This window comes from Emydura macquarii, unplaced genomic scaffold, assembly GCF_026122565.2.
Source record: "Emydura macquarii macquarii isolate MOO-44397 ecotype Brisbane River unplaced genomic scaffold, CSIRO-AGI_Emac_v2 contig_380, whole genome shotgun sequence".
Lineage (NCBI taxonomy): Eukaryota > Metazoa > Chordata > Testudines > Chelidae > Emydura > Emydura macquarii.
In genome coordinates this window covers 126,029-146,857 of record NW_027130517.1, presented here as the reverse complement: position 1 = coordinate 146,857, position 20,829 = coordinate 126,029, and positions in this window count along the sequence as shown.

Here is a 20,829-nt window from a genome sequence, read left to right as displayed (position 1 = left end):
CACAACTCCGAAGTGCGTCATTCAGATCGCAGACCTGTTGCAAAGCACACTGCCAGACGTGCACCACATTCTACATTGTATCGCCTGCTTTGTGTTCGGGTTTGTGAACCAATCCCTGTGTGGATTGTGAGCTGGCCACGCCATGCTACAAAGTCTTCTGACAAGCACAGCTGCCAGCTTATCGCACATTACTCTTCTTCCGACGTCTGTATCTATTAGCTACACGTTCTGTACAAGGCCACCTGTGAATTCCAGCCTTCTCCACAGTTCGCCTTTGTTTCCTTACTTCTGTTTCCTTCCATTGTTCATGCCAGGCCTACAACTGGCAGCCCACTGACCCGGAACCAGAGCATGAGCGAGGAAAGACCCAGGAGGGGAAGGAAAGTCAGCCACCCCGGACAGCGGGTCACTTACTGACTTCTAAGGCCAGGACTGGCACTGCTCAGAGCCGCTATTGACTGCGAGTGACTTCCTGCCAGGCGTCTGGTGATGCATCAGGCCTGCTATGGAGAGGGCAAATCCAGCTGCAGACCTCTGGGAGCCTCACATAAGAACAACCATATGGTCCATCTCGCCCAGCATCCTGTCTTCCGAGAGTGGCCAGTGCCAGGTGCTGCAGAGGGAATGAACAGAACAGGGCAGTCTTCGAGTGATCCAGCCCCTGTCGTCCAGGCCCAGCTTCCAGCAGTCGGAGGTTTAGGGACACCCAGAGCATGGGGGTGCGTCCCTGACCAGCGTTGCTAATAGCCATTGATGGACCCTGTCCTCCAGAAACGTCTCTCATTCTTTGCTGAACCCAGTTATATTTTTGGCCTTCACAATATCCCCTGGCGAGGAGTTCCACAGATCGACTGTGTGTTGTGTGAAGCACTTCCTTCTGTTTGTTTTAAACCTGCTGCCTATTAATGTCATGTGGTGACCCCTAGTTCTTGTGTTACGTGAAGGGGTAAATAACACTTCCCTAGTCACTTTCTCCACACCAGTCATGATTTTATAGGCCACTATCCTGTCTCCCCTTAGTCGTCTCTCCCCTGGCCATGGCTGTAACTAACACAGCCAGTGACCCGGCTAGCTCCGTACCCACTGGACCGTCCTTCCACTCTGTCTGGCGTCTTGTGTGCCAGGTGGGCACAAGCCACCAGATTGTGGTATTTTGTCACGCTGCCAGCACGGGCGGCACGGCAGAGCTTGGGACGGGCAGGCCTTGTGTTGTCATTTGGATAATTAACTGGCCCTCCCCACGGGTGCTTGGAAAAGTTTCAGGCAACAAATAATGATCAGCTCCCTGGTCCGACAGCAGGCTGCAAGGTTTTGTCACCAGGCATGCATGTTGCATGGTGTAAGGTATGTGCTAACCTGGAGCAACGCTCACCCACACCGAGCGCAGGCCGTGTCTCTCCGGGCCGGTGCATGGTACATGGACAGGCCACGGCCCTTCACTTGCTAACTGCATGGAGAATTAGAGCCGCTCGCCTTCTGGCTGGCTACAAATGCCGCAGCGTCAGAAGCAGCCACCAGCGCCATGTCGCCGCGTAGCAGGGCGCACGCCGGGCGCACCCCTTCGTGGGGTGGCATGCCACTGCTGTCCTCCAGCCGCACAGCCGTCAGCCCGGGTCAGTTCCTGGAGGCAGGCACTTAGCCGCCAGCTGAGGCGCGTAGGAGTCCGTGCCTTCCAGGGGAGGAAAGTCTAAACACAGCCCAGCTGGAATCGTCGGCCTGTCTCATCCTTTCTTCAAACACTCTCCGGCCCTGCCAGGCTCAGCTGCTGAGCTTCTTCCACCCCTTCCCGGGCTCTGCAGAGGCTTCCCCTAACCCAAAGCTTCTCTGGGAGCCGCTCTGAGCCTGGCCAGTCTCCCCCCGGCTGTCTTGCCTAGGGTCACCCTGCCACAGATGCCCCCTCCACCCGCCTCCTACAGTTCTTCCCTGTCTAGCTCTCCACAGCCTCAAGCTGCTGCCTTGTCGCTATCCGTCCCCTCCTCCCCGCACGCACCTACCCAGGTTAGGCACAGGGCCGGCCTGCCTGGGACACACTGCGCCCCATGTGCACCTGGGGGGCGAGCGAAGACCACCCCAGGTGGGGCTGGACCCGTCTCCCCCTTAAAGAGCTGTGTGCAGCGCCCGCTGGTGCCGCGTCGTCAGCAAACGGCGTGGTGATGCCAAACGAGCAGGGAGGGGAAGGGTTCACCGTTAGTGATTCCCAGGGCTGCACTGCAAAGTGCACGTCTGTGTGCCAGGCACACGCACAGGCAGCCTCTGCCCCAAGGAGCTTCCAGAGCAAACAGGACGGATGCTGCCCCAGGAAACCTCTGGTGCAGGTTGTTCCGGTTTTACCCTGAATTCTGACCCCCATCTCTGTGGAGTAAACCCCCAGTGGGTATAAACCAGTGCAGCACCAGAGGTCAGTTTACACCAGCTCAGGATCTGGTTCCACACACCTAAGTGGGGAAAACCTGGGTTAGTGCAGCTGGCCTGGACTCCCTGGGAGATCCCCGCCTCTAACGCCAGGGGGTGGGAGCGGCTCTCAAAACCCAGGCACAGAGCTGGAGGCAGGAGTCGCTAACCCATGCTCCATTCTGGTCTCACACCAGTTTGACACTGGGATGACGCCACTGACACGTGGAGTCACTCTTGATTTACACTAGGGCCAGGGAGAGCAGAGCTGAGTCTTCATTGCAGGGGCACCTCCGGCACACACAGAGCATCGCCCAGCCAGGTCGCGTGCTGGAGAGGCTGACGGCCCGTGTGCACACCTGAGGTTTCTCACAAGCGGGCTGGGGGGAGGAGGCTGAGGCCCCGGTTGTGCGAAGGCAAGAACAGCTCTGGGTTCCCTGAGGTCCAGTAGCAGAGACACCGCACTGGTGGAGCCGGGGGTGGGATTTCAGTCCTTGCTTGGAGAGGAAGCGCCTGAAATGCCAGCCTGGAGCTGAGGGGTGGGGAGGATAACTGGGGACTGCTGGCGCTGGGCACCCTCTCGATTTGATGAACACAGTCCAATGACTGCAAGTTAACGCTAGACAAATGCAGACTGGAAATGAGGCGTCCATTTTTAGCAGCAAGCGTCATTAACCACGGGAAGGACGTACCAGGGGTCGTGCTGGATTCTCCATCACTGGCCATTTTTAAATCAAGGTTGGATGTTTTCCTGAACGATCTGCCTCAGGTCAAAGAGGAATTACTTCGGGCAGTTCTCTGGCCTGTGTGACACGGGTGTGGGGGGGTCAGACGAGGTGATCACAGTGGTCCCTCCTGGCCTTGGAAGCGATGCTGCTGCCTACGCCCAGCTGAATTCTCAAAAACGACAGACATCCGCTGGAAACATTTGCTTGCTGAACTCCTTGGCTCAATCTGTCAGCTGCGAACCCACTTGTGCACACTCCCCCCGGCCCTGAATTATAGGGCCGCCGAGTTCCTTGGCCACGATGATTTTTGAACATTTTGCTCTGGCGACAGGCTGGGTTAAACCTTGTTGAAACTCAGGAGTGCTGCAGCTGGCCGTCACTCAGAGTAAATGTAAGACCCAATAGGAGCCTCCACCCACCACACAAGCAACGTATCACTGCCCGAAACAACGGCTGACGTGAGTCCTCTCAGGGTCAGAACTGTGCGGGTGGAGGGCTTTCGCTGGCTATTGTTTGGCAGAGGTGTGTGTGTGAGGGAGAGAAGGGGAGAAACACAAGAGAGAGAGCAGAAATCCAGGCACAGCCTGAACAAGAACTGAGCACCTGGTCCTGAGGAAAGCCTAGAGAGAGAGAGAGCTTTTGGGCTGAGTGCTGGCTGGAAAGGCTTTGGAACTGGGAGCAAAGAAACTCTCTCATTGTTTGCTTCTTCCTAGGTTTGGGGAACCAGGACTCTGTATGTTCCTTGCAAATAAACAGGATTGCATCAAAGGTTCCTGGCGCCATCATCGATTTCTCTTTCTAACGTAAGCAACCTGCTGGACCCCAGACTTTGGCCAACTGGGTAGGTCTAAAGGGGTAAGACTATTTTTCCATTTGCAACTTTCACTTTGAAAAGTAGAATGTCCTCTTGGCTTGTTTTTAAATTCACTCCCTTCTGACGGATTCTCAGCAGAGTTCTTCACGTGTGTATGCTCTCTCTGTGCTGCTGACACAAAGCAGTGCATTGTACCACTGAACAATCAGGTCTAGAGGGCCAGTACAAAGCTGAGGTACAATTTTTCATGTCTATTACACTATTTTAGCTCTCCTGGACGTGGGCATGAATGACTCGTGTGTCAATATTGACAGAATCCGTTATCTCTTGGGTAATTTTCACTTCAAACTGTGAGGAAGCTGTTCGAATAAGGGCACAGGCGCCTTTTCTTTTCCACTGGACATTGTTCTTTGGTGAGGTGGAATACTTCTGACAAAAAGAAATCAGTGAACAAAAATACCTCAGAATACAACTCAGAAGCGGGTGCATTCACAGAACTCCGAATTGCAGCGTATGAAGGTCAGCTGGAAAGCGTTCCCGGCCCTGTGTGGGACAGAGAATTCCCATGGGCTCTTGCCCAATGTTAGCCAATTATGTAATTTGTTTTTCAACGTCAGGGGGGAAAAAGCAACATTTAGAAAAGTTCACTTTGCCCAGTTTGGCCTTCGAAAGCAAGGAAGTGTCGAAGTCCAGTTTGCACGAGCAGTTTCTGCACTGCCCCCGCGCGGGGATGATTACTTCAGAATAATGCTACAAGCCACCAGGCCATTTTCTTTGCTACGTGGTGTCTTTAAACTTCATTGTCCTCATGCTGCAACATAGCTCCCGCTTTCACCGACAAAAGGGTTGACCAGATGCTGGGGGCAGCTCCTCTGCAGGCGTGAATGGTCATAGCACCGCCAAGCCCATCGCGTTTACATTAGCTGAGGATTGGCGCTCAGATCTGGACAAGTCACACTGTGCAAATGAAACATTTAGAAGATTACGGGTGGTGAGGGAACAAAACCAGGGCCTGTCATGCACACGAACAACTTTACCCGCTGCTGCCGCTGTAACAAACCCTGGGCCACATCTTCAGCTACAGTGGACCTGCATTGCTTTGTTGACTTCAGTGGACCAGGCATTCTGCAGCAGTGAAGACCTGACCATTGCGTCTACATGGCCCATCATATCAGACTATCCGGCCTTGACGGCTCTGACTACTGAGCATGATTGCCAGGGGCAGAAAGAAAGCGGAGGACATGGCTCTCCTTTAAATGGCCCCGGATACCTCTGTGTAAAGGCAGTCACATGTGCTGCATGCTTTCACCATCACAGGTGCCCCTGCTATCTCCGGCTGCAGTCTTGTCCGGGTGCCAACGCATGGATGGTCTTGTGCGCTGAGATTCTGCCTGCCTGGCGGCCGACGCAGTGAGATTCTTGCTGTGTGACACACACTCGTGCCTGTGATCTGACTCGGACACGTTTGCAGAAGCAGCTGCGCGTGAAAAGCACAAAGCCGGTGTCCCTGGAACAGCTGTCGGATGCCAGCTTGTGTAATCTTTGCGGCCCGAGGCAAAGCTGCGTGGAGAAAGGAGGTGCCTTGTTTCGTCAGAGAGGCTGCCCTTGGCAGCGGATTACCATCTAGATTGCTAGATGGCTAGAAATAGCTGCTCCGTGTGGCATGGGACTCTCTTACCCGACCTAACATGGGCAAGCCGCCTCAGCCGCCTCGTAGAGCACAGCCGTGTATTCGTAGGGCATCTGCCTCGTGCCGTCGTGGAAGCTTGGAATTCTTTGTAGCTCCATTGCTGGAGGAACGCTTCCATGGAAACATTAACAGCCATGCGTCTGCCTCTGTAAAGTCTCAGCTTGGGGTAAGCCGTGGCAGCTATATCAGGAGAGGCAGCAGCCATAAGCTAAGTAGCAGGTGGTCACATCTTCACATGCCTGAAATTACAGCCAGACAACGTAATACTGGGCTGATAAGAAGGTGCTACTGTCCTAATAGTACCTGCCACCCCAGACAAAGAAACAGATCTCAGGATGTTTAAAGAAAACTTAGCGTGCTGGCGTTCTGTCTGCAAGGAGCCACTTACCAGGAGTCGTGGCTGTGAAATCTACACTCCTCACTGTTTTGTCTGATAGTCCCCACTTCTCTATTGCTTAGCCAGATGATTCTCTCTGGTTCTTGGATGGTTTCTGTCGGTTGCATAACTAAGTGTGCAATATTTAAATGAATGAAGGTGGTGGGGTATGACTGGTTAAGGACCTGTTTCGCAATGGGCTGGGATTGGTGTTTGTGGTACTTTAGTTTAAATGATCGGTTAAGGTGCAGTTAAGCAGGACCCAAGTTTTAACACTATACACTGGGGTACAAAAGGCAGTTCTCTGGAATCTAACTCCAGGACACAGCCCGAGATCAGCTGCCAGAGCTCACCATCCTGCCAACCAGATCGTGCAAGTGGAGTCCTCAGATGATCCATTCCTGACTGGACAGCAGGCAAAGTTTATCTGCCTTCTCGGGAGTGGTGAGCATCGTCTGCTTAGCGTGTGTATTCCGTGCTGATGACTGTTAATAAACGGAGGTTATGGACATTACTGTGTAAGGCTCCTTCGCTGGTACACGATCCTGCAAAGCCCACAGAAGATGACACCTGGAGCCCTTAACTTGGTTAAGTTACGTCCGGAGCGCTACAGCCTGGGAATGGGTAACCCAGAGTCCTGGAGTGTGAATTGTGGACGGGGTAGGTGCCCTTCCCCCAGAGCCCTATGGATTGGGAAACGGGGGGTGCCTTACCCGGGTTAAGGTGGACTGGGGTAAAGGCGGGGCGCCCTAGCGTGCGGGTAACAGCATGGCATGTGAGATGTACGCAGGTAATGTTCCAGGACGGCTCTCCCAGCCTGGCCAGGACAGCCTGACTGACTGACGCCCTACGTAACGCGCGCCTCGGCCGCTCCCAGTCCCAGTGCGGGACCCTCCATCCAATCTGCCGTGCGAAGGGCTGAGGAGGTGGTATCTGCAGTCGCGACCCAGACCCCAGCCAAGGTATAATCTGCACTGACACTGGCCATCTTCACCCGCAGCCACGTGTCCCCCGGCAGAGTCACCCCAGCCGCGGGCAGGTAGGCGAGCTGGTCGGCGCGTTCATTGTTGCTGCGTGCCAGCGCTAGCCCCATTCTTCATGCCTTGGCGCCCTGACCAGCCCTGGTTTTAGCAGCCAGCGAGCCGGGCGCCCTCAGCTACGCTGCTCATGTGCGGCCAGGGGACTCGCAGGTTCTTCTCCACGAGCCGTGAAAATTGTCACCAGGCTCTTCCGAGCTGCTGCGTGTCCCCGTCAGGTACCTCTCCCGACCCCAGCGCCGGCTCTTTCGGTGCGTTTTCTGCTGTTTTCTTTCTACTTCTTTCTTCACAGCTGTTGCCCCTGAGGGCCGTTTTCTCCCCTTCCTCCCGGCCTCCTCTCTTCCTTGCATTAGGTTCTCTCTTCTGTTCCTCTTGCCCCATCACTTTCCCTTCCTTCCTCAAGCTCTGACTCCGCAGCCTTCCATTTCCCTTCTCTAGCCCCCTTCAGCCCATTTCAGGCCAGCTGGTGACTCAGCCGGGGCACCTTGGCCTGGCTCCCGCCTTCACAGTCCACGGAGCGACACTGACTGGCCCCAGCGGAGGGACTGGTCCAATTACTTGTCTTAGCAGAGCCCCCGATCTGCATGGAAAGCCAGGCCCGTCAAGAATATCATGGACCTGCCCTGCTGCACGAAGAACTATTAACAATCCTCAGCATCATATGTCACCACCCACAACACACTGTGAAAATGCCCCCAAAGGCGCTGAGCCTGCCGGCAGTGCAGGGGAAGCTGGGACAGCCACCCGCAGTGCACCAGGCACACCTCAACGCAGCGTGCAGCTCCGGGGCACAAATAGTGCAACACGCGCCAGTGCTAGTGTCACCGCGTGAACGCACTGCCCGGAAATTGCGTTAGCGAAACCAACCCAGCACCCTCAACCCCAAACGTTCCGAAATCAGGAGTCAGCCTCGCAAATCATGAGATTTAAACAATACTACCCTGGGGGGGATCTGTTTATTTGCCTCCTCGTGGTAGAAATTAGAGGGTGAGCTTTTGGGGACAGGGACTGGCTTTGTTGTTCTGTGTTTGTGCAGTTCCTAGCACAATGGGGCCATCCCTGGGGCTCCCAGGCACTCTGGGATACACTTCATCATCATTAATAATAATAATAATAACTGGAGCATCTGGTGTTCAACTTCTCCAGCTTGTCTCTGCGAGCAGGAGGGCTAGAGATGTCTTTGTTTAAATGAAAGCTGAGATTCTTAAGTAATAACGTGATTCCAACAGCTGGGGCTTTAAGAAAAACAGCAAATATCATGAGACTCAGGACAAAGGACAGCCCATGCCCAGAGAGGAGTTACGACTGGTTTGCTGTCAAAGCGGGCGGGCGTATCGAGTGAGCTGCCGTCCGGGTCAGTCCTGGCTCTGACACTAGTCAATATTTTCATGAATTACTTGGATAGCGGAGTGGAGAGTGTGTGTGGCAGGTTTGCGCAGGGCGCCCCTGCTGCTCAGGTCCTCTGCTCCCACAACCCACCGACCTCGGCTTCGTGCTCCCACCCGTGCGCTTCATTTCCAGGTTGTCACCCACCGCCGCCCGGTGACACACAGTCCAGCCTCACGGCCTCAGGGGCCTCGCAGCTTCAGCCTCTGACCAAGGGGAGCGCGCCTTCCTCCTGGGGCTTCTCCCCCTCAGGCTGTTTATCCGCCACCCGCCACCCCACTTCCTTCCCGTGAGCCTTTATAGCGCCTGGCTAACGCGCCCGGCGGCCGCTCCCCACGCCGTGCAGGCTCGCTCAGCCGGCTCCAGGTCTCCCTCAATTCGGGCTCCAGGGCGCGGGCGGGCGCAAGGCCGCCCACAGCTGAAATCTCCTCCCCCAGCCCGAGGGGAGGAGCCGCTGAAGCTGGACGCAATTAACTATGGGAGGACAACGAATGAAGAAACAGGGACGGGCGTGAAGGTCAAAGGGCGAAACGGAGGGAACCTGACGGGGACACCAAGCAGAGAGCCCTGGGCAGCGCCCACTGCTCCTCGAAGGTAGCCAAGGCGTCAGCGGACGCGGCCCAGAGGGGCTCTGCCCGGATGCGTGAACGGATGGAGGAACGGAAATAGGCCCCACCGCCGCAGAGCACCCCCCTGCCAACCTTCTCCCCTGGTGTTGTGGGTGGCCGCCTCGGCCGAGGCGAGGAGGAGGTTGATGAGGAGGTCCCGTGACTTTGTGGGGCCGCAGATGGGTCGTGCGTAGATGAGGAGGTGCTGGGAGAAGTGCAGCCAGAACCTCTGGAGGAGTTTCCGGAGGAGCCGGAATAGGGGTTTCGGGCTGCATTGGCAGAGGGCTGGCGCAGCCTGTTTTCACCCAGCCCCCGTCACAGTACGCTTATAACACTGGCAGGTGACACCAAGGTGGAAGCGTTTTGGAGGACAGGATTAACATTCAAAACAACCATGTGAGAATTGGTCTGAAACCAACAAGATGAGATTCAATAAAGACAAGTGCAAAGTACTTCACTTAGGGAGGGAAAATCCAAAGCACAGCTACACAATGGGGATAACGGGCGAGGCGGCAGGGCTGCTGAAGAGGATCCGGGGGGGTCTAGTGGATCACACACTGAATACGTGACAGCAATGGGATGCAGTTGCAAAAAAGGCTCATCTCATTCTGGGGTGCGCTAGCGGGGGAGACGCACGTAAGACACAGGAGGTCACTGTCCCACTCTGCTCAGCACTGGCGAGGCCTGAGCTGGGGTGCTGTGCCCAGCCCGGGGTGTCCCACGTCAGGAGAGATGGGGACAAACTGGCGAGAGTCCAGAAGGGAGCCACAAAACTGACCAGAGGTTTAGAAAAGCTGAGCTGTGGGGAGAGGTTAAACACGGGGCATGTTTAGTCTTGAGAAAAGACGACCGAGGGGGGGGACCTGAGAACTGTCTTCATGTCTGTTAAGGGCTGTTATAAGGAGGACGGTGACCAGTTGTTCTCCATGGTCACTAAAGGCAGGACAAGACGCAATGGGCTTAATCTGCAGTGAGGCGGACGTAGGTCAGATACTAGGAGAAACCTTCTAACGCTCAGGGCAGGTCAGCTCTGGAACCGGCTCCCAAGGCAGGCTGTGGGGTCCCCGTCACTGGGGCTGGACAAAGACCAGGTTGGACAAACCCGTGTGAGGGATGGTCTAGGGTTACCTGGTCCTGCCTCAGGGCAGGGGCTGGCCTAGGTGACCTCTGGGGGTCTCTTCCAGCCCCACATTTCTATCATTCTGTGAGAATCGCAGAAGTTGCCAACTCCGCTGACGCCGGCTCTACCAGGGCACTGTCTGTGTGCATCCAGGTCCTCAGAGCCACTGATCTGCCCTCCCGCCCCAGCCAGCAGGGCAGAGCCTGCCTGGGATGTGCTGAAGATGGGGCCATCGGTGCCTGTTCCGTCCAGAAGGAGATTTACACCCTCGGGGAAGCAGAGAGCAGGACCGACAAGCAGAGTCAGGAAAATGCAGCATCTCGTCATCCACGGCTCTGCCAGGGTGTGGGGCAGGGCAGGCCCCCAGATGGGAGGACCAAGCCTTATGTAACTGGAGAAGATGCTGGAGACAAGAGCAGCCAGTCAGTGCCAAGGAATCTCCTAGCCTGACGTCCAGCCAGCACCGCCAGCAGCTGGAGAGAAACCAGCAGCGCCGAGGAGATGAGGTCACCCTGGGGCAGTGCCAATCAACCAGAGCGGGCCAGACTTTCTTAACCCTCTGTCGCCCAGCTCCAATTGCACAGGAGAGAGAACACACGCCACTGGTGCAGAGCCCGAGGGGAACGGGGAGCATTGCTGGAGAAACAGACAGGTTCAGAGAGAGATTCACAGACGTTTACGCCAGAAGGGACCATTCGGATAATCTAGTCCGAGCTGCCTGGAGCCCATCACTTCCGGCTGACGTCCTGGGGGCAGCGGATTATTAATTGACCAAACCCTGAAGATCTCACTCAGTTTTCACTCACTGTTTTGGGGAGCAAAACTGCCACTGACATCAATGGGCTAGCCACCTGCATTTCTACACCATCCCTCACGAGTGCTGCCCGGGGGAAGGGTGGCAGGTCGGAAGCTCTCAGGGACGGGGGCTGATGGATAAATACCTGCAGTGTCCAGTGCTGTTTGCTGAGGAGAGAACATAGGTGGAAGCAACTCCTATAGCGTGCAAAGGGTTCAACCAAGAGCTCCAGTGGGAAACATCAGCCCCCCAACCCCCGCTCAAAGGCGAGTTTCATGGTGGTAACGTTACCTCGACTCAGGCGCCTGCAGCCCCGCTCACTGAACTGCCCAGCCTGCCGCAAAGCATCAAAGCAAGGGAGCTATGGCTCTGCCTCGGAACCTGGCCCCCGAGCGTCATCCTCTCCTGTGAAGCCCCAAGTCTCGTCACGCGCTGGCAGTGTAACGGGCCTTTGCCGTGGCAGCAAACTTGCACTTTACCCTGCCTTAGGACGTGTCTACCTGGTGCGTTCACGTGCACCACAGGGGTGCAAATCCTCCTGCACACTCACTGGCCCTACGTGTGCGCACTGAACGTCCCCTTTCAAATGGGCCTACATTAACTCAGGGCCCTGGCATGTGACACCGTAGCGCTGTTTGACACAGCTAGCTATGAACGTGCACTAGGGAACTTTTCGTGCATGCCAGCAGGGTCCGCACGGGCCCGTTTGTGTATGACACAATAGTGCACCCGGAATTTACACCCCTCTGGTGCAGGACCAGGCACTGTGTAGCCGAGCCTGTAGTGTAAATGCGACTCAGGCCTGTTGTCTTGACATTTTCACTGTGCTCCCCAGCCATGACGCTTCTCTCCCTTGCGCCTGTGGGCGTGCCAAACACCCACCTCACACCCCTTTGCACAGGTGCAAATAACCACGTGAGGTGCAGGCAGGGGCGCGTCAGGTCTAGGTGACACGTACCCCCTGCCACTCCCCCCCTGGGCCCGCACTACCACTACAGCACCCCAGCCTGACACCAGCGTGGCTGCACTGAGTTTGACGGAGCCAAACTGGAGTGAATCCGGCCCAGCGGCTCTGACAGAGGGCACTTCGCACCGCAGCTCTGGATCCTGCCCGGCCTGGCTGCAGAACTCCATAACAAACGCGGGTGCTGAACGCTAATAACCACCAGGGTTGTCGTAGCCGAGCCGGTCCCAGGACACGAGAGAGAGGCGAGGTGGGTGAGGTCATGCTTTTCACTGGCTCGACTTCTGTTGGTGGCAGGGACTAGCTTTCGGGCCGCACAGACCTGGAGAAGAGCTCTGCGTAGCTGGAAAACTTGCCTCTTCCACCCACACAAGCTGGTCCAATAAAAGCTATTACCTCACCCACCTTGTCTCTCAACCACAAGTGTGTCATTCTCAGCCGTGCTCAGCCGGGCTGAGCCGAGACAGAGCCTCGCTGGGTTGGAAAAACGCCTGTAAAAACCTGAATCAGCCCTTTTCCCTCCAAAGCTAACAAAGGAAAGAGATGACCTGGCAAAGCGTGAGGCATCAGCAGGGATGAGGCAGCAGGAGTTTAGGGCCCAGCCCCTCGGCCCTCTGACAGCCTGTCCCTCACTCATGCCCCACCGCAGATCACTCGAGATCAGTCGCTTCAAATCCAGCCAAGTGGAAGCCCGGCTATAGCCACGTCCAGCGCTCTGTGTCAATGGAGCTGCCCCCGTTTACACCGGCAAAGGACGTAACCCAAGCCGGGCTCCCTGCAGCTCTGCACGGGGATGCGTCTTTACCCCTGCCCGACCCCAGCTCACCCCGGCAGTCCCGTGGGGAGTTCGGAGCAGCTTCAGGGCTGCTCTAAGTTTGTCCCAGCTGCCCCCGGCCCCAGGGCACTGCCTGACAGCCGGGGCTCGCTGGAGCACAGGTGAGGAGCTGAGATGTCTGTTGTTTGGAAGTAGCTCCAGTCACAGGGACAGCGCCTCAGCGGGTGTGAAAGGGTGCAGGTCCATCAGGTGTGAGACAATGGCACTGCAGGGATTGGTAGCAGCTGGGCATCTGGCCACGCTGGAGATGGGAGAGGTGTCACACCCTGTCCTAGTCTCTGTTCAGTCATGAGTGCATTGTCCAGTCTAGCTCGACTTGCCTCAGGCCCCTGGGGGGGGTCTCACGGGTTTTGCCACCTTGCTCCACTGTTTCCAAGTCAAGGAGATCCCCCACCCGCCATGTGCTGGGGACCAGGGGCAGGGCCAGCCAGCCGGGGCCCCGCACACTGGTGCAGTACGGTCTCCCAGCCCCACCCTGTGGGGCACAGAGGGCTGGTGCTCAGCCCGGAGGAGAGTGACCCACCTGGCCAGCCCCCCACTCCCAGGGACACCCCGCGACCCCCTCACCCTCCGGGCTGTCCCCCTCCCCACTGGCAAAGCCCAGGTGCTGCTGCTGTTCCCTTCCCACGCCCCCTGCCCAGCGACTTCGGGCAGCTGGCCCCAGCACCAGGCTGTTGGGGGGGGGGGAAGGATGCTCCCCCACTCTGAGCAGGGTCTGGGGCAGGCACCCCAGGAGGTCTCACGGAGAGCCCCAGGCAGAGAGATCCACAGAGGCCTAATGTCAGCACCGGGGATAAAAGACAGGAACACCCCCCGCTCCCTCCACCCCTGCCCAGACTGTGTGTCCCCACCCCACACCCAGAGGGGCGTCACCCACCCAGGCCTGGGATCCTTTACCCACTAGTGGGGTTTGTCCCCTGGGGGGGGGGGTCCCTGCAAAGGGGCAAAAGGTTTTATGCTCCCTGCTTTGGAATATCCTGCACACTACAGCCTTCAGGACCCGTGGGGCTGTACCGGCATCAAATCAGCCAGCCTGCTTTGCCTGGTGCCAGCCCCTGCCCAGGGGGATCACACCCCGAAAGCGTTGGGAATGCTGGGGGAAGCGAGGCCCCTGCTCCCAGCTTTGCTGCGAGATCTGCGCCGGGCGTTGGCCTGCCAGGCTGCAGGGCGCGCTGCCTTCCTGCACCAAGTGGTGATTTGCCGGCATTTTGGCAGCAGGTTCGCTGTAAACATGACACTTCCCAACAAGGTTTTGTTCCCTGGGCCATGGGAGAGAGCGTCAGTTATTTTCTCTCTAATACCACTGCGGACATAGGAAGGCAAGGCCCTTGCCCGAGGGAAGGATCTCAGCTGAGCGCCGCGGGTACCAGTAACGCTGGGTAGTCAGCAGCACAGGGAGGTTGGCAGACAATAGCAGGGATCTCAGGATGAAGTAATGCCCTAGGAGAGGCGGTGGAGTGGGTGCTGGATGGGGAGCCTGGACCCCGGGCTTCTCTTCCCAGCTCTGCCAATGACCTTGTGTCAGGAAAACGGACTTGCAGCTGCAGCTGCCTGGAGCCGCCCCAGAGCCCAGCCGAGCCAGACAAACCACTCTGCCCGGTCGGCCGAGGAAATTAGCAGGCCTGCTCCTAAGTCCACAGCAACAACCGAGCGCTGGCTGCCCAGCGCACGTGCCTGCAGCTCTGAGCTCTCCTGTGTCTGCTCTGCTCCCAGCCCTACTCGCTTGTTTGTTTCCTGGCCCTGGCAGTGTTCCTGGCCTCTGACTCCAGCCCTGACCACTAGGCATGACTGCCCACGTGCCGGTTCGTAACACCGTGGGAGTTGAAGCTGGTCACGTTCAGACTGGAAATAAGGCATACATTCGGAGTGAGGGCGGGTCTACACTACAAATGTACAGCGGCACCGGTGCGTCTGCACCGCTGTGGCGCTTCTGGTGAAGATGTTCTCAGCCGATGGGCAAGAGCTCTTTTGTCGGCTTAATAAATCCACCTCCGTGAGAGGCGGTAGCTATGTCAGCGGGAGACGCTCTCCGGCCAATATCGCGCTGTCTCTCAGGGGGTGTGGGTTATTCTCATCCCTGAGTGATGTAGCTATACCAAAGTAAGTGTGTAGTGGAGACCAGCATTGAGAGTAATTAACCACTGGGAAGCTTTACCAGGGGTTGTGGTGAATTCTCCATCACTGACAAGTTCTAAAGCCAGGTTGGAGGTTTCTGAAAAGGATTCCGGCCTAGGAATTATTTTGGACCGTTCTCGGGCCTGAGTTATCCAGGAGGTCAGACTAGATGGTCACCCTGCTCCCTTCTGCCCTTGGAATCTACGAATTGAGGAGTTGAGAGGAGGGATTAGCAGGAGAAGGTTGATACAAAACACCCCAAAAGGATCAATCGTGTCAAGTCCTGTCCGAATGGAAAAGGCAGCTCTTGAATCACTACCATGCCTCAGGGACAGAGCGTACGCATTCCACTGCCATTAAAAATACAGCCGGAACTCACCAGAATTATGAGGACAATTTGTTTCCTCACTAACTTGGCCTTCTCATGAAGGGTGATGGAGCCGCTGTAATGGTGAGATTAGTTCCTGGCCAGTCACACCTGTCGGAAATGCTGGGGTGGTGCCCAAAGACGCTTTGTCTTGGAGCCAGTGACTCAATAACCAAACATCACAGCCATCTACTGTAGGAAGGGAGGTGGTGCCCCTCATTGCAGTATCTGCCTGCCTCTCACTCGCTAGCAGGTTTATCCTCCCATTGCTCCTGGCAAGCAGAGCTGGGCTGTTAGCCCCGTGGAACAAAGGGGAACCCAGGCACGGAGAGGCTACGTGACGCACCCAAGGTCACACAGGCAGCTTGTGACAGAGCAGGGACCCGAACCCACTTCTTCCGCGTCCTAGATAGTGCCCAGACCCTAGACAATCCTTCCTTGCAGGTGGAGAAGTGAGCCCAGAAAGCTGACTCCAGAGCTCACAGCGTGCCTCTGAACCGGAGCAGAAACCGGATCTGAGCCAAAGTCTTGGATCAAGCCCATGGAGTCAGGTTTTTAATCGCTCAGCCGTTGGAGTCAGATCATGAGCACCCAGCACCCACCATTGGCCAGACCCAAAGTGTACCCGCAGAGCTGAGCCCTTTGGAAAATCTGACCCTGACTTGGCAGCCGAGCTGTTGAAAATCTGGACCCATGTGCACGCAATCCAAACACGAGACGCGTGCACGGATCAGGCCAAGTGTGAATGGCACCAAGCGCTCAGCAGTGGTAAATCTGTTTCTGTTAAGGATCCCAAAGTGATCTATTCACAAACCTTTGACCAAGCACAGATCATAGTTTTACTGGAAATCAAGAGAGTTATCCTGGATTTACACTGGTGTAATTAAGGTCAGAATCTGGCTCTGTGTGTACAGAAATACCTTCAGCCCACCACTGACGTGCAGCCACTTCTTGGGTGAAACCTGTCAACTGTTTAACAGCGCACAGCAACACCCTATCAAAAAGCTAGATGCTGCCGGAAGTAGCATTTGTCACAGGGTAATGCATTGCTCATGCTGCTGTCTTTCCAATGAGATGGCCCTGGACTGGTTTCAAGGAGTGAAGTGAGTCTTGGCTTCCCTTTCTTTAGTGTTGCTGGTGGAAAATGCCTGCTGAGCTCCACCCCAGAAGTGGCTGCATTTCAGAGGTTGGCGATGGATGGGCGCAGGAATCGTCTGAATACAAAGCACTTTAGAAACAGATTGTTCCAATGGCTGGAAACTGGAGCATGACAAATTCAGGCTAGAAATAAAGTGCACATTTTTAACACTGAGATAGTTTATGGATTCTGGTTCTAGGGATCATCGAGTCTGGCTTTACATACATCACAGCCCTTAGGACGTCCCTGAATTAATTCCTGATGGCACCAGAGCAGATCTTTGAGAAAAACCATTGAATCTTGATTGAAACGTTTGCCAGTGAAGGAGACGTTCCAGTGTGGGGTACTCAGTAATCTAGCCCTCGGTAAGTGGGTTCAATGGTTAGTTACCCTCCCTGTTCAAATTTCACTTTATTTCCAGTCTGAATTTTCCTAGCTTCATAGAATCATAGAGTTGGAAGGGACCTCAGGAAGTATCTAGTCCAACCCCCTGCTCAAAGCAGGACTAACCTCAGCTAAATGATCCCAGCCAGGGTTTTGTCAAGCCAGGCCTTAAAATCCTCTAAAGATGGAGATTCCACCACCTCCCTAGGTAACCCATTCCAGTGCTTCACCACCCGCCTAGTGAAAAACTTTTTCCTAATGTCCAACCTAGACCTCCCCCACTGCAACTTGAGACCGTTGCTCCTTGTTCTGTCACCTGCCACCACTGAGAACAGCCTAGCTCCATCCTCCCTGGAACCCCCTTTCAGGTAGTTAAAGGCCGCTATCAAATCCCCCCTCACTCTTCTCTTCTGCAGACTAAACAAGCCCAGTTCCCTCAGCCTCTCCTCATAAGTCTTGTGCTCCAGCCCCCTAATCATTTTTGTTGCCCTCCGCTGGACTCTCTCCAACTTCTCCACATCCTTGTTGTAGTGGGGGGCCCAAAACTGGACACAATACTCCAAATGCGGCCTCACCAACTTCCAGCCATTGGATGGTGTCACATCTAGACTGAAGAGCTCCTGATTATCCATTTCTGTACCCCAGCCTGTAATCAAGTCACCTGTGACAGAGGGCTGGGCAGCAACCCCTTAGCCAGCCCCACCTGAGTGAGGTACATTGGAGCTGGCTAGGGTTACCTGCACCTGACTGGTGAAGGGGAGGCAGCTGTCTGCCTAATTAGCCAGGGGCTATATACTGGACCAGGAAGGGGGGGAGGTAAAAGCTTTGCCTGCTCTCGGTGCCTGAGCCAGCCAGCCAAACAGTATGTTGTGAGAAGGGGGGTGCAGCGGCACACTGTAAATAAACTACACGGGGCTGCTAAATCAGAGGTCCTGGAGTTGTGTGTGAGCAGGAGGGTGGCAGAAGTGGGGGGCTGTGTTGGAGAACCCTTATATCACCCCTTCACCCTCTCTGCATTGTGCTAAACGGAGAGATGCTCCTTCGCCATTGGAAAAACTGTCCAGGGCTGGGGGGTCTTTCGAAAAGCTCTGCTCTATCTCAGCCAGGCTGAAGGCAGGAGCCCCTGGGCCAGGCAGGGGTCTGAGCAGGTGATCGTACTGGTAAACATCTATGGCAGTGTCAGACAAGGGGGGGGAGGGAATATCTTTTGGGGTCCACCTCCTGTCAGCAAGCGAGTGGAGCTGCACGGAGCGTGGCTGTCATGCAGCGAGGGCTCCCGGAGTTTGGGAAGAAGCCGGCTGGGCCTGGGCCTGGGCACAAAGCCAGCTGTGCGAAGTGTGAGTGTTACAATTACAGTAGAACGCCACGAGCAGAGGTCACAGGCACAGACGTGCTCCTGGCTGGGCCGCTGGGCTGGCATCCTGCCGGCTGAGATCTCAGGGGGCGGGCCGGCTTGCCGGCCCTACTGACGTCAATAGGATTACTCACGTGAGGGGGGCCTGCTCGGCTGAGTAAACCTGCTGGGGCTGGGCCCTGTCCCGTTGACACAGCAGAGAACACGCTGTAAAGACACACGGGCCGCCTCTGGCACCGCAGCTGGTGAATAACTCTGCAGCCTCGCAGCCCCCGGGGCCTGGGCCAAAAGTTATTTCCTGCCAGAGGAAACAAAACCCTAAGTAGCTTTCGATTTTATTTCCCCATCAAAACCCCAGAGGAGTCACACTCACACCCCTGCCGGGCCCAGGGCTTGTTTCACTCCGGTGCGGGGCTGTGTTAGGTATGGGGCAGCCCCTCGGAGAACCTTCTGGAACAGCCCAGAGGTCATCATCCACCATGAGACGCTTTCTAGTATTTTTGTCCCGTCTCTCCATGGACGGCGCTGGTCCCTGAGACCTCCCTGACACAGTGTGGGAAGGCAGCAAGCCCGTCCTGGTACCAAAAAGGCTGGACTAGAGAATTCTGCAGGGGGCTGATGCAAATCTAGAGAGAGGATCACATTTTTTCTTCAATTCATAAATGGGTTTTTAGGGTAATTTCCAGAGAACTGTTCTATTTCTACAGAACCCTCTGTGTAGACCTCCAGCCAAAGGCCCCGATCTTGACTGGGGTCTCTGGTGCTGTAATTAATAATAATAAATAGTCTTATAGGTTTTATCCTCATTAAGATCTGTAGTGTTTTTCTACACTGGATGTGGATCTAGAGCGCTATAGAATTTCATGAAAAAGCAAAGCCTTTCTATTAGGTTTTTTAAAAAAAGAAATTCTATAAAAATCCAGTGGCAGGGATAAACTTCTCTGTTAAATGCTTTGCTGGACTGTGTGCGGGGAGGCACAGAGGCACAGGGATATGGATTTATATATACACACAGTATTCGCGCCTGTACTCTATACGGTATCTGTCTATAGGGGTAAGGGTCTGTGCCCACAAACAGTGTATTGGTGTGTGGGTCTATCGCTCCCCGGGTCCCTGTGTGTGTATCTCGGTGTGTGGATTCACTGGAGTTTGCCTGTTGCCTTTTCTGCATAGGCACACAGTGTACATTTTAGAAAATGACTTGAGTGCTTTTACAAATTGTACCCCCTTTCGTCTGCCCACCCCGTCTGTGTCTGTGTCTGGGGAAGGGGGGGCGGGTGAGAGAAAGTATTGTATTGTAAGAGACCCATTTACACTGCTCTTTGCTTGCCACGAGATCTGGCGATGGGTCATGACAGGGGCATGCGAAGGAAGGAATGTGGGGAGATTGCAGGGGCGCCGTAGAAGAACGGGGGGGGGGCTGCTAACGGGTCAGCTGGGAAGAGGGGGGGGGGCGTGGCTGAACTTTTCCAGACATGCCCGTGTTATCAGCCCCCGGAGCCGGTTTGCAGCGCACGCCGCCACTTTCACATCGGTTGTGGGGGTCGCTGATCTAGGGCGAGCGAGCCGGGCGGGAGCGACTCCGGAATGTTGACACTGAAGTGAAGTTATTAGAAACCAGCCCAGCTCCTAAGAATCGAAACTTTGCTGGGTCCGGCTTCCCGGCTGCTGCAATGCAGCCTCCAAGAGTGACACCCCCCCCCCCCCCCGTCCCGAGCTGGCGCTGGCTGAGAATCGGGTCCCCTCGCCTGGCTGGAGAGCGCAGCGCGCAGCGCGGGGCGGTATTTTGAACGCTGTTTTAAAAATCTCGTCCTGCCGGCGGCAGTTTCTTTGCGCGGCTGAACGTTTCCTTCCCCCAGGCGCTGCCTTCGGTAATGAAAGGGCTCAAAAAGGTGCCTCCGCTGAGCACGAACAGGCCCCAGCTTTGTGCAAACAGCCGAGACATCAGCGGGCTGTCTGCATCCCGCCGACGGCCCCCCGCCCCTCCCCCCGCTCTGCGCGCTTTTTTAAAACAACGCGCTGCAGGAAGAAAAAGCAAGCTGCCTTTAAGGGGACCTGAAATGAACCCGCCGACTGGCTCCGCTGCCTGTTTGCTGGACAAGGGGTTTAGCAATCCCTGCCGGACCCGAGCGAACTAAGGGTGGATTTGTCCCGGGCCGGGCGGAGATCTGGTCCTGAAGGGGCTCGGCGCAGGACAGTCCGTTCGTTCGGACGATCCACGTCTCCGAACTCGCCTCTCTCGGGCGCGCAGGCGGGATTCGCGGCGTCGCGCCCCAAAACTCGGGCTGGGAAAGAGAAAGGAAAGTTTCCCACGCGACGAGGCGAGCCGGGAGCTCGCCCGGGGCTCTGCGCGGACCCTGCCTGCCCCTCGCAAGGTGCTGGAGCGGGCAGTGCCCGTGCCGGGGAGCCAGGGGAAAGGGGGCCTCATTTGCACACCTGTGCGGCTCCTTTCCAGGCTCGTTGTGTCACTGGGAGGAGTGACTAGGCCGGACACGCCGGCAGCAGCGCGCCTGGCCCGCTCTGCTCGGGTCTGCGGGCCGGGGGCTGGTCCCTGGGTAACGAATTGCTCTGCTCCTGCACCCCTCTGCCAGACGGGACCCGGGGGAGATGGGCCCAGCCCGGCCGCTCTGAGGTGCTGCTAAATCCCAGGCATCGTTTCCTCCAGCGGCGCTTTACCGCCGGTCACTGCCCCGGACTAGAGGGGCGAGCTCCGGAGTCACGTCACC